We start from the raw sequence: 11,734 nt of genomic DNA on the forward strand, positions 1-11,734 counted from the left end.
CCAAGAAACAAGAGACACAAGCTAGAAAAAAGCCAAGCCAGTAAATGTTTCTCAGGAAATTTTAAAGTGAGGCTTGAAAGAAGTCTAAAGAAAGAGCTCCAACTTATAAAATAATCAATGATGTATAATGACTTTTTGATTATCCTCCATGCATAACTGTAATTTACTATAATATAGAACTACAGAAAACAATGCTTACAACTTCTATGTCAACGTACAGTAGGGCCCCACTCATATGGCGGGTTACGTTCCAGACCCCTGCCGAAAAGCAGAACTTCATCAATAAAATGGTGCCCGACACCCAAAAAACACCTTAAAAGTGAAACAAGCGCTGTATGAGTGGGGCCTTACTCTAATTGAAAACTGCAGTATTAGCGGAACGCCAAAAAGCAGGCCACCGAAAAGCGGAGCGCTACTGTATATTGCAAAAATTGTGATTATATTATTCTTGCATGAGTAGCAAAATATAATTTCAGAAGACAAATTAAACTCTTTGCTAAAGCCTCAGTGTGTACTCACTTGCACTCAAAAGGTAAAATTAGAGGTAACACTATATTACTACGTTGTTGTGCACCCTTAAAGAAATCTCAGTTAGGGGTGGGCAGAAGGTAGACTGGGATCCACTGCCAGATCTCAGATTCCAAAACTGTTTAACAGTAGCAACTACAGAATACCAGGCTTTGACTTGGCTGGGAAGAAACAGGTCTCTACCAGTCTCTCAAGCCAGAGGCTATCTAGACAGAGGCAAGAGGAGAGGGTGCTCCCTCTCCACCTATGCCCAAGGATGGGGTATGATGACTGCATGGTCCTGGCCATGCTGAGAAAATAAGTCAGTGGTGATATTGGGCAAAGATTGACACAAAAATAAGCCCTCATTAGGCATTACTGTTTTGAAGAGGCAACATGGGAACATCAAGGTCATGTATTTAGCTCCACACCCAAGGTCACACAGCTCTCTCACTACGTCTCATGATTAGGATGAACATCTGCATTTGTGGAGGCTCCCTATGCAACTGAGAACCTTGGAAGATCATGGTTTTCCATTGCATAGGGTGACTCCACAGATACAAAAGACTCCTTACTGCCGTAGTTCATCCTCCTCAAACAAGGGACAGACGGTTGCACCACCTGGGGTTGATGAGACTAAACATGTACCTCTGCTACATCCATATTGCCTCTTCAAGCTGTTAACCTCTGAAGCGGGCTACAGAGTACAGAATATTAGAAGTCCAGAAAGACAGTTCACTATATTCATCACTAAGCTTAGACTAGCATACAATATAGGAATTCTGGCACAGTGTGCATTCTACCACTATGCAACACTAATTACAGCATTTGTATCTTTTGAGGCCTCCCAAGTGTATGGAACAAGAGAGATCAGCCATTAAAAGACTAAACTTGGGAAAGTTTTTCATTCAGAGTCATAAAACTGTTCTTCCAAGAAAAACCAAGTTATCTGGAAATACTTTAATCTTTTGTCCAAGTTCAAAATATCTTAGCCAATAAACATTTGGATTGCTGAAATCTATTTTATTGGTCTGGAACTGACAATACCCTGTCCCAAAGTAACCTAGAGCAAATGAAATTTTCAAAAATAGTTCTGGATTAAAAGACAAATCCATTAAGATTTATAAAACTAGAACAGAGAGGCAAATTTCCTCAACTTTACACCTTCTGCAAGAAAGGCTTCAAATTGATTATTTGCTGCACCAGTCATATGCATAAAGGACTCTTTTTCTCCAACCAGGCTGCTTTAAACAGAGCACAAGACAATGTTAGCAAGTCATTTCTTCCAAGCAATAATTCCAAGGAATGAGAATCTCCTATACTTAGAAGTTACCATGTATTCTACTCATTGATCAAAATTCATCCCCTTCATAGACTCATCATATAGCCACTTGCCCGATCTGTCAGTAGAAATTGCCTCCAGCTAAGTAGGCAGGGAAGCTTTTCCAAGTTTGGTTAGTAAAGATTTTTGTTAGCTAGTGAATTTATTTGCAAGGCTGGACAAAGTCAGTATTTAAAAAGGGTGCAAAAATCCTTGTTAGATTGCAGCTTGAATTTAATTAAACAAATATTACATTGTTGCAATAAAGTGGCTAGTGTTTGCACAAATGATGCCCCAGGCAACAAAGGGTGTGTGTGCACATAATATATATGATTACACACTACTGAAATAAGAATTTAACCTGATTAGACAAAATAAAATACAGGAAGATGATCACAATAGAAATTATTCTCCATGTCGTTATTCATTTTATACTAAAACAGTGTAAACTGTTCAGCCAAGGACTCGTTTCAGTGACAGAAAGTGTTCACGATGCATCCTGTTAAGTTTGTCACTGTACAGAACTTGTGTAACAATGATTTTCCTTCTTTACCCTCCCTCATTTATCTGTAGAGTAAGTTAGTTTTAACTATTTGATAAAAGACAAGGATATCCGATTGAACTGAGAAGGAACAGACAATTTATGTTTCTATTTTGCTCATGATTGTGATGTCATTAATTTAGTGTTTCCATAAAGAAAGGCCAAGAAGAGGAAGAATGGAAAAACATTTCAACAATCCAGAGGAAAAACTGTGCAGATCAGTGTTATTTTTCTATGTCAAACATTAAATAGCAGAGGGCCTTAAGAGACCCATCTTGATTTTAATTACAAAAGTCAAGGATTAGGGAAGCCAAAAATATGCTTAACAAGAACACTTTTGTGGCAGACAGTAACCAAAAGGAAATGCCATTATGGCTCAACTGTATGAACTCTACTTCCCAACCATCTTTTATACTAAAGATATATTTTACATAATTTGGGGACCACAAAATGTTTTTTTTTATTATTACAATCAAAAGCAAATATTTATAAGTGCTGTATATTAGAGGGCTGAATGGAAACCAGAGAAGGGACTTGGAAAACATGACAACCTACACATTAAACCAAATAAATTCAACCAGAAACTCTTGTACAGCTTTAGAAATTAATAAACAGGTTACATAAATATTATGGATAAAGGAATTCTGGATTAGAGTTACTGCAAGACATTACCCGCCAAGGAGATACATCCTTTCACAATAGCACTCATAGAAATGATAAAATGTAAATTAACTCAACTACTCTGAAAAAAGGCAGAGACTTTTTTTAGCAGCTATCTGAAGAGTCTCAAGTATGTTCCATTATTTGGCAACATTACACACAAGATCTAGTATTTTATCATTCAGAAACTGATGGAATTTGCATTAATATTAATCCTTTTCTGAAAAACATGTTCACTTGTACACCCATAACCATCACAGAAAGCCATATAAAACAGAAGTGATGCTCTCCTTTAAAGACCAAAATAATCCACATTGCCAAAGCCAACCCCAAATGTTCTAAAGTTTTACCTCACTGATTTAATCCAATCATACATCACTTCTGTTTCCTACAAAGCCAAATAAGAAATAGGTGGGACAGCACTTTGCTCAATTAGCTTATCAGCTCTTTCCCGCCCCCCTCTCTTGGGTTGTACAGTAAGGATTCAGACAAACAGTACTGAAATAGCATGAAATGTAGGGCAGCTCAGAGGAAAGTAAGCCATTCAACATTCCTTCAGAAATGCCTAACTAGACTAAGGGTAGCCAGGGCCCAGAAGGGAAGCCATTCCCAGACGCTCCTGCCACCGGGAAGTGGCGACAAGCCGCTTCTCCAGCCGAGGACCCTCCGTTCCGGGGTATGCGTGCGGGTACCTTTGCGCGGCACTTCTGCTTCTCCCTCCTCCTTCCTGCATTATCTGCCTCTCTTTTCCTTCTACGGGGCTCTTCTGCCCGCATTCCTGGGCCATTCACTGCTGCTCCTCGCCCAGGTTCAGCCTCTACCGCCCTCCGATCTTTTTTTTTTTTAATAAAAAGAGAGCAGAGACGCCCACCGGGCCCGTTGGGCGTCCCATCTCCCCTCTGGCACTCAGACCTCACCGGACCCGACTCAGCCCAGCCTTCCCTCCCCCCCTCTCAAAACAGACCCCACACTTACACCTTCCCTTGCACTCCGCTTCACTCTCTCACGGGCGCATAGAGGCGAACCTACTCCCTCCCACCATTCCCGGATGCTCCACTTGCTGTCCCCCCCCCACTCGTTCGTTCCTTCCTTCCTCTCCCACCGAATCCCCTCGAGCACGGCCACCCACCTCCTTCCTCCCCGTTTTGAGGCTCACCACACGGCTTCTGAGGCAAGAAACCCTCTTGCCCCACACCCCGGGGTTCGGGCCTTCTGCCACAAATCACTCCGTTCTCCCTGCCGACAATCTCGCCGCAAGTCGAGGGGGACTTCAGTCGGCCAAGCCGCACCCGGGTCAGTTTACCGGGCCCGGCCGCCTGCCCTCACCTGCTACCCGCAGCCACCTCCCTTCAGCTCCTCCTCAGCCGCCAAACAGAGCTGCCTCCTACTCCCTGACAACAACTCCCGCCTCCTTCGCTACACTCTTCTTCCCCACTTCAAGGCTCGCAAAGCATTGGTCGCTTTCGCTGGAGTTATTCATAAGCATTGGAGAAAATTTACGCCTGTCACACTCTCGCTCCTCCTTTTCGGTTTCAGAGTATTTGATTCACACCAAAGCATTGCCGTCCCCCCACTTTTTCCTTTTTATTTATTGGTCCAACTCCAGAAGCGTCAGCCACCATAGGTCAGAGGAGATGCCATCAATCAGTCTCCGCCTCCCGATAAAGAATCCAATATAAATTCTTACCTCTGCTTGGTTTGGTTGCACAGTAGGGAGGGACACAGTTCAAAAGAAAGATAGAATGCACTTAACCTGAAATTAACTCTTCACTGATGGAAGCTTTGTCGGTTTGGTTTCATTCAGTTTCCTGATTTTTATCATTCCTCTAGTATTTATTATATTTCCCATGGTAATACACTCTTCTTTAAGGAAGATTATATATTTAAAATATACCACCTCCCATATCGGTTCCCCAGTATTTTCCTAAAATCCCAGCGCTAAGAGGTCTCTCACACCAGTGATCTTCTAGCCGCGCAACCGCCTGCTTTGAGGTGGAAAACAGTATATCTAGCTAAAGCGTTTCTACCACCTAGCTGAAGTTGCAGTTGCAGTTGGGATGAACTGCTTTTATTATTGTAGCTAAGAGCATTAAAAAGTCACGAGGAAACCCCAACCTTTCCGCCATGACGAGTTTTAAAGAGAGCTCAGTCTATCAGTACTCTTACCTCCGCTATCCACCTTCTTTTCTCTAGACATAAGCAGGTAAATTCATGCCTCTGTATTTCTCTCAGAACCTGGAACTTCTAGCAAAAAGGGACTGTGCCGTTTGAATTTTTATAGGTTGTAGCCAGCTAAGTTCTACTCAGAGTAGATCCGTTGAAAATGGACCGAAGTTAGTCATGACTATTAATTTCAATGGGTCTACTCTGAGTAGGACTAACATTGGAGACAATCCTAAATTACTGTACTTTTGTCAAAGTTGGGTAAGAGAGTAACGTTTATGAAGCATCAGGCCATTAAAACAGCACTAATCTGTATTGTGAAATTCACAAGGGGGGAATTATCTGTTTCAGCTGTCTAAAATAATGCTTTTTCTCAGTAACTGAAAGGTGGACTTTGGCAGTTTGGTAACATAAGAACATCTGCTATTAAAGGGAATAAGGTTGCCTTGAACTTTTAAATAAAATAAGCAGGTTTAATGCTAATTTGTTAATAAAGACATGTTACTATTTTTTTCTGTTGTTAGTGATGAATATATGTACTCATTTAATAAAAAGTAAAGGCTGACATATTGGCCCATAAGAAAATGCCAAAATCCATATTAGGGGAATAGCTTTATTAGGCCAACCACAATATCACAAAATACTCTGCAAGCTTTTGAGTTCTTCAGAATTCTTGATCAGGCTAAAGGGTAAACAGCAATGGATCGGGGAAGAAAAAATACTGATATTGAAGCCATTGAGTCTGCATCTGGTCACAGTCTTAAAATTTAATGAGGGAGGAAGGAGGTAGCAGACATTCAAATGAGGCTCTTCAGGTGCTGTGCAGTATCAGGTTGCACCAAGGCCTGCTGCAAACAAGAAGTGTAACAATTGCTGATTTCCCATCTCTGAAAACAGAAGAGCTGGGTGCTACCTAGGTCTGTGTCCTTCTTAGGTGAAACACACAAGTTTATTTGAAACAAGTCTCATTTATTCCAGTGTGACTTATTTTCAGGTAAGCGTACTTTAAATTGCTGCCTAAAGCACAGTATTACAGACCTTTTGCATTATAGAAGACTCAAACCTGAAGGATGCAATCCTACAGCCATGTATAGGATTGTGCTGGTCTGTAAAAAACTAATTATTAAAGCTATATTTTACAGCAGTTGGGTTTATGAGTACGAGGTTTCAGCATGCTAATCATGTGAATATAATAGTAATTGAGGATGATTAATTTTGGGAGTTTCTTTGAGGACAGGAAAAGCATAAATGAAAAGAAGGGAGACAAGATTGTGTGATATGATACAAGCAACTTATTTCATATCAGTAGGTAAGAGGGGTGGCTTTCACTTCCATACCCAGCTTATGAGTTATTCTCTAGGCATGTAGATGGCATCCATTAGAATCAGAATCTTGGACTACATAGCTCAGGTTTTTTTATATTATGTTCATTGAAAGAGACTGTGTATAGGAAAGCTGTCTGAGACCTCAGGTATATCCCTCCTCAAATTGTTCCTGTTTGTTTAAACAGCTTCTATATTATGTTTGCCTTCCATTTATTTAAATATTGCCCAGAAGACCTATGGCAGACTGCAGCAATTACTTGTGAATGAAAAACTGTAAGATAGCCTGACTGAATTTAAAACCACTAAAGAACTTTGGCAATTCAGTCACTGAAAACCTGTTGTTGGTATTCTTAATACACATATAACTAGCCCCAGGTCAGGCACGATGTGAGTTTTCAAAATGTTTCTGAAATATAGCATTTGACTTAGAACTATTTATGTGTCAAACATTCCACCCAGAGACATTTGCAGACACAAGGAATGTCTGAATGTAATATACGCATTTGCTTTCTACAAATACTGACAGCTATTCCATGGTCACATTGACATCATATGTTCGAAGCACTCTCATACCACTTTAATGGTCATGGCTTCCCATAAAGAATCCTGAGAACTGTAAAGGGGGCTGGGAACTGGGAGGAGTAAACTACAATTCCCAGGATTCTCTGAGGGAAGCTATGACAGAAAGTGGTACAAGAGTGCTCTAAATGTATGGTGTGGATGTGACCTGTTACAAGACTACCCTCATGTGCAAAACAATTATGTTCCAGTAGTGAAAAATATGTTAATAGGAAAGGGAAATAAAGGAAGAGCAGCTGTTATGGTGACTAAAGACCAGAGGACACTTCACAGAGCTATTCATGTTTACTCAGATGTAAGCGTTAGTGAATTCCTCAGAGCTTATTCATAGTGTATATAATGCTAAGCCACAGTTTATTAAAGTATGGTTTGTTTGATTATCTGAACACAACTACTCTTTGTGAAGTTCCAACAAACCATGATCTGATGCCATGGTTTGTTGTTGGATTACAAATTTTGGTTTGTTTGAATATTCCTATTTCAAATAAATCCTTTAGATATTCAGGTGCTATCACAACGAAAAATGCAAACAAATCCTTTCAGGCAAATTATAAACCACTCTGGAAGTCAATCTGTCGGGACCTTACGAGATGGGGAAAGCTTAATCTATCTCTTTCTAGTAGGATAGCAGCAATTAAGAGAGCCAGTGTGGTGTAGTGGTTAAGGTGTTGGACTACGATAGGGTTCGAATCCCCACATAGCCATGAAGCTCACTGGGTGACCTTGGGCCAGCCACTGCCTCTCAGCCTCATGAAATCCCTGTTCATAGGGTCACCATAAGTTGGAATTGACTTGAAGGCAGATTTACATTTTTAGCAGCAATTAAAATGATTATTTTACCATGGTTTACATATTTATATTATGTGCTACCAGTGGAAGTGCTTGATAAATGGTTTAAGATTTGGCAATAAAAGGTTGGAAGGATTTATCTTTAAGGGGGGAAAGCCTAGAATGACTAAATTTTTGAGATATAAGACTATTGATTGGGGGCTGGGCTATCAATTTTCTCAAAAACGATTATGAGGCTTACCGACTGAGACATTTACTTACCTTTATCATTACACAGAGCTCATACTGGGTCCAAACTGAACATTCTCTCTTGAAAGATATTCACCCAGCAGTCTTCCCATTTATTAAGAAAAATATTACATTAGATTTTATCGAGCGGAAGTCTACTTCTGGAGCAATGATGTGGGTATGGAAAAGACGTCAGGAAAAGCTTATGCCAGGGATATCTCCTTTTATCCCCTTGGGAGGACATCCAGATTTTGCAGTGGGATATAAGCAGTTTAATATGGAAGTGTATAAACAGGCACAGCTATTTAGGCTTAAAAAAATTTATACGGACGCAAACCCCTTGCCTAGAGAAGATTGGCAAACACATCTCAGAAATGAACAGAAATGAAATGGCTCTTTTGGTATCAGGCGTTCCCTCAGAGCTGTTGAAAAGTAATATTAGTTGGTGGGCCCCATTGCTGGCCTCCCTTTTTACCTTAATAAATAAATCTGGCATAATTCCTATAGCCTGGCTGAAAGCCTTCATCATTCCTATCTCCAAGAAAGGACCTAAAGATGACCCAAGTAATTACCGACCAGAGCTTGGAAAAGTTACTTTTTTGAACTACAACTCCCATCAGCCCCAGCCAGCATGGCCACTGAATTGGGCTGATGGGAGTTGTAGTTCAAAAAAGTAACTTTTCCAAGCTCTGTTTACTGACCCATCAGCTTGTTATCTATAGTAGGGAAGGTGTATGCCAGCTTTTTAGGCCTTAAACTGAAAATGTGGATAAGTGACAATAACATCTTGGGGGAAGAGCAGATAGGATTCAAAACCGGATGCTCTACCCTTGACCACTGTTTGGTATTGGCCCACTTAGTGAATAAATACTCTAAACCAAGAGGAGGGAAACTTTTCACAGCCTTTATAGATCTAAAATCTGCCTTTGATTCCATCTCTCGTGACCATTTGGGGAGCAAACTGGAACAGTTCTCTATTGAGAAAATATTATTGTTCCTGATCTGCACACTGTTGTCCAGGTACTTTGTCCAGGTACGTTGCAGCAATCGAGGTCACTTTTCCAAGGAGATTACCTCCTCACGTGGGGTTAGACAAGGGTGTGTCCTTGCCCCCACCCTATTTAACCTATATTTGGCTGATCTACCCTCTGTATTGGGGACAACACAATCCCATCCACCTAAGATTGCGCAAATAAAGGTATTTATTCTGCTGTATGCAGACGATACGGTTTTAATTTCCCAAACTCGGCTGGGTCTTAAGAGACTATTGAGTGGCTTCGTGGAATACTGTAAAGAAAACTTCCTCACAATTAACTATTCTAAATCTAAAGTAGTAGTATTCCCTAAGAGAAAGGTTAGGTACCCTTGGTCTATGGGGAACGTTAGAATCGAACAGGCTGACTCTTATAAATACCTGGGTATCTGGTTCCACAAAGCAGCAAGCTGGAGAACCCAAGAAAAATATGTTAAGGCCAAAGCCGAGAAAAACATGGGTGCATTGACCCGTTTCTTTTTTATAAAGGGCGGGAAATTCTTGCCAGCAGCCATCCGTGTTTTTAGAACCAAAATAGTCCCTTCGATTCTTTACGGGGCACCAATCTGGTTTCCATACTTCAAGGGTTCACTTGAAGGAATTCAATCTTTTTTTCTCAGGTCCATTTTTGGTGTCCCAAGATGTGTTTCTGGAGCTACTCTCAATCTGGAGGCTGGCCTTAACTCTCTAAAATGCTCAGCTTGGATTTGTGTTATTCAATATTGGCTTCGCTGCTGCCTTGTGTTCACCCATAGCTCCCTTACATCCCAGGTAATGAGAGACTTCTTTGAGCCATCCTGGACAAAGGCGGTAGTGAAAAAAGTTATCTCAGTAGGCCTGTCTCCCTCTGATCTGTTCTCTATAGAGCTTGGAAGCGCCAAGGCGATTGTTAGAGACTAGTGGATATTGACACCCAAGAGCTCTCGGTAGCTGCTCAGAGTCCCTGCTCCCCCCAGTCATTGGGCTTATCAGGTCTTCCTTGCAAAGATATCTAAGCTGGTTATGTGTTCCCAAATATAGGAGGGTATTCTCATTGGCTTGATTTAATGTCCTACCTTCTAAACTTTTGGAGGGCAGATACAACAAAATTCCAAGTAACAATAGATGCTGTCCCTGTGATAATGACAAAGTGGAGTCTATCTTACATGTTCTATTCAATTGTAGATACTATGAAGGGGCCAGAAAAGATCTAATCTAACTTATTATGCAATTTTTCCTAGGCCGCCCCCTTGAGTCTCTTCTGACTGTTTTACTCGAGGGTTCTGATAAGGCAATTACTGTGCTAGTGAAAAAAATTTTGAACTTGGCCATTTTGACCAGACCCTGTAAGACTGTGAATGGTAATTAACTGAACTGCTTTTGCTGTTTGCCACAGTTTTTAAGTAGTTTTATCCTTTAATACTTAATACTATGCTTTGTACTTGTGGTCGGTTGACTGTGAATAAAGATTGTTGTTTGTATCAGGTCAGGAATTTTTTAAGGCAACCCTGATATCAAGAGACAAGCTCTGAGGGACCTTACACCATTTGAAGTATTACTGCAGTCCATAGATGACACAGGATGACATGTAGATGACACAGATTGGTGTCCTGTACCTACACACTTCTTTTGCACAGAGATATGGGCTCCCCAGATGGTTTGAGGAGAATGTGGGGAATGAAATATAGAGATTGAAGAAGCAACATGGACAACTATGTGGACTAAATTTCCATACCATTCTATATCAGCGGCCACAAAGGAATTAATGTTAAAAGTGGTGCAAAAATGGTATCTTACCCCGATCAAATTGTTGCATACTAATAAAACCATCTCTCTATGCTGGAGAGGATGCTCAGAGAAAAGTTCTTTCCCCCACATGTGGTGGACATGTGTTAAGGTGGCTGAATTTTGGGACTTGGTGTTCACAGAAATAGAAAAAATAACAAATAACATAAACCCCCAGAATTAGCCCTGTTAAATCTATTCTTGAATGGAAACCAGACCCTTAAGGATGAACAATTGATTAGGTTTCTTTTAGTTGCAGCCTGGTTATTAATAGCATGATTTTGGAAGGATCTGAAAGGTGTATATATTTAATTGTGGTATAGTAAAGTCTGGCAATTAGTCTTAATAGAGAAATTGTCGCAGAAGTTAAAGATGACAAAAGGACAGAAATGTAAAAACTCTTCTGTGGCAGAGTGAGGGAGCTTTATTACATATGCTAATGTAGCAGACAATGAAAACACGGTTACCAAGGCATTCCAAAATTTATGGAAACTATAAAGGAGACCAAATAATAATAACTTGATTATTTGCTTGTAAATTTAAGTGCAGGAAATCTTATTTTATATATATGTTGTTTACCCCTTACTCTCAATTGATGTATGACTTTTTAAAAAAAATTAATAAAATTGGGGGGGAAATTGGTTTGTTTTAACCATAGCTTAGCATTATGTGTTAACCATGGTTTGTACAGACACACCATCTAAGTCATTCGCCAAGTTACAGAGCTGGAAAACAAAATTGCTGCCAAGGCCAAGCTGTTTTCATTGGCACTTTTCCTGAATAAGAACTCATTCTTAAACTCTGCATGGCAGCAGGCTCTTTTC

General features: G+C 40.4%; 1 protein-coding gene across 9 annotated transcripts in view; it reads right to left on the reverse strand.

Annotated features, from left to right (window-relative positions):
• The window catches only part of NUMB (NUMB endocytic adaptor protein), a 108,141-nt gene extending 102,844 nt beyond the window's left edge, over positions 1–5,297 (reverse strand). For 2 of the 9 annotated variants that reach the window (XM_061611244.1, XM_061611247.1), the window contains exon 1: positions 4,356–4,565. The gene's annotated coding sequence lies outside the window, so the exon portion shown is untranslated. Of the gene's footprint in view, positions 1–4,158; positions 4,566–4,716; positions 4,739–5,195 lie in introns of those variants that run through there. The other 7 variants (XM_061611251.1, XM_061611241.1, XM_061611252.1 and 4 more) reach the window with 5 other exon arrangements.
• Between the last annotated feature and the right edge of the window lie 6,437 nt (positions 5,298–11,734).

Source organism: Rhineura floridana, chromosome 2, assembly GCF_030035675.1.
Source record: "Rhineura floridana isolate rRhiFlo1 chromosome 2, rRhiFlo1.hap2, whole genome shotgun sequence".
Classification (NCBI taxonomy): Eukaryota; Metazoa; Chordata; class Lepidosauria; order Squamata; family Rhineuridae; genus Rhineura; species Rhineura floridana.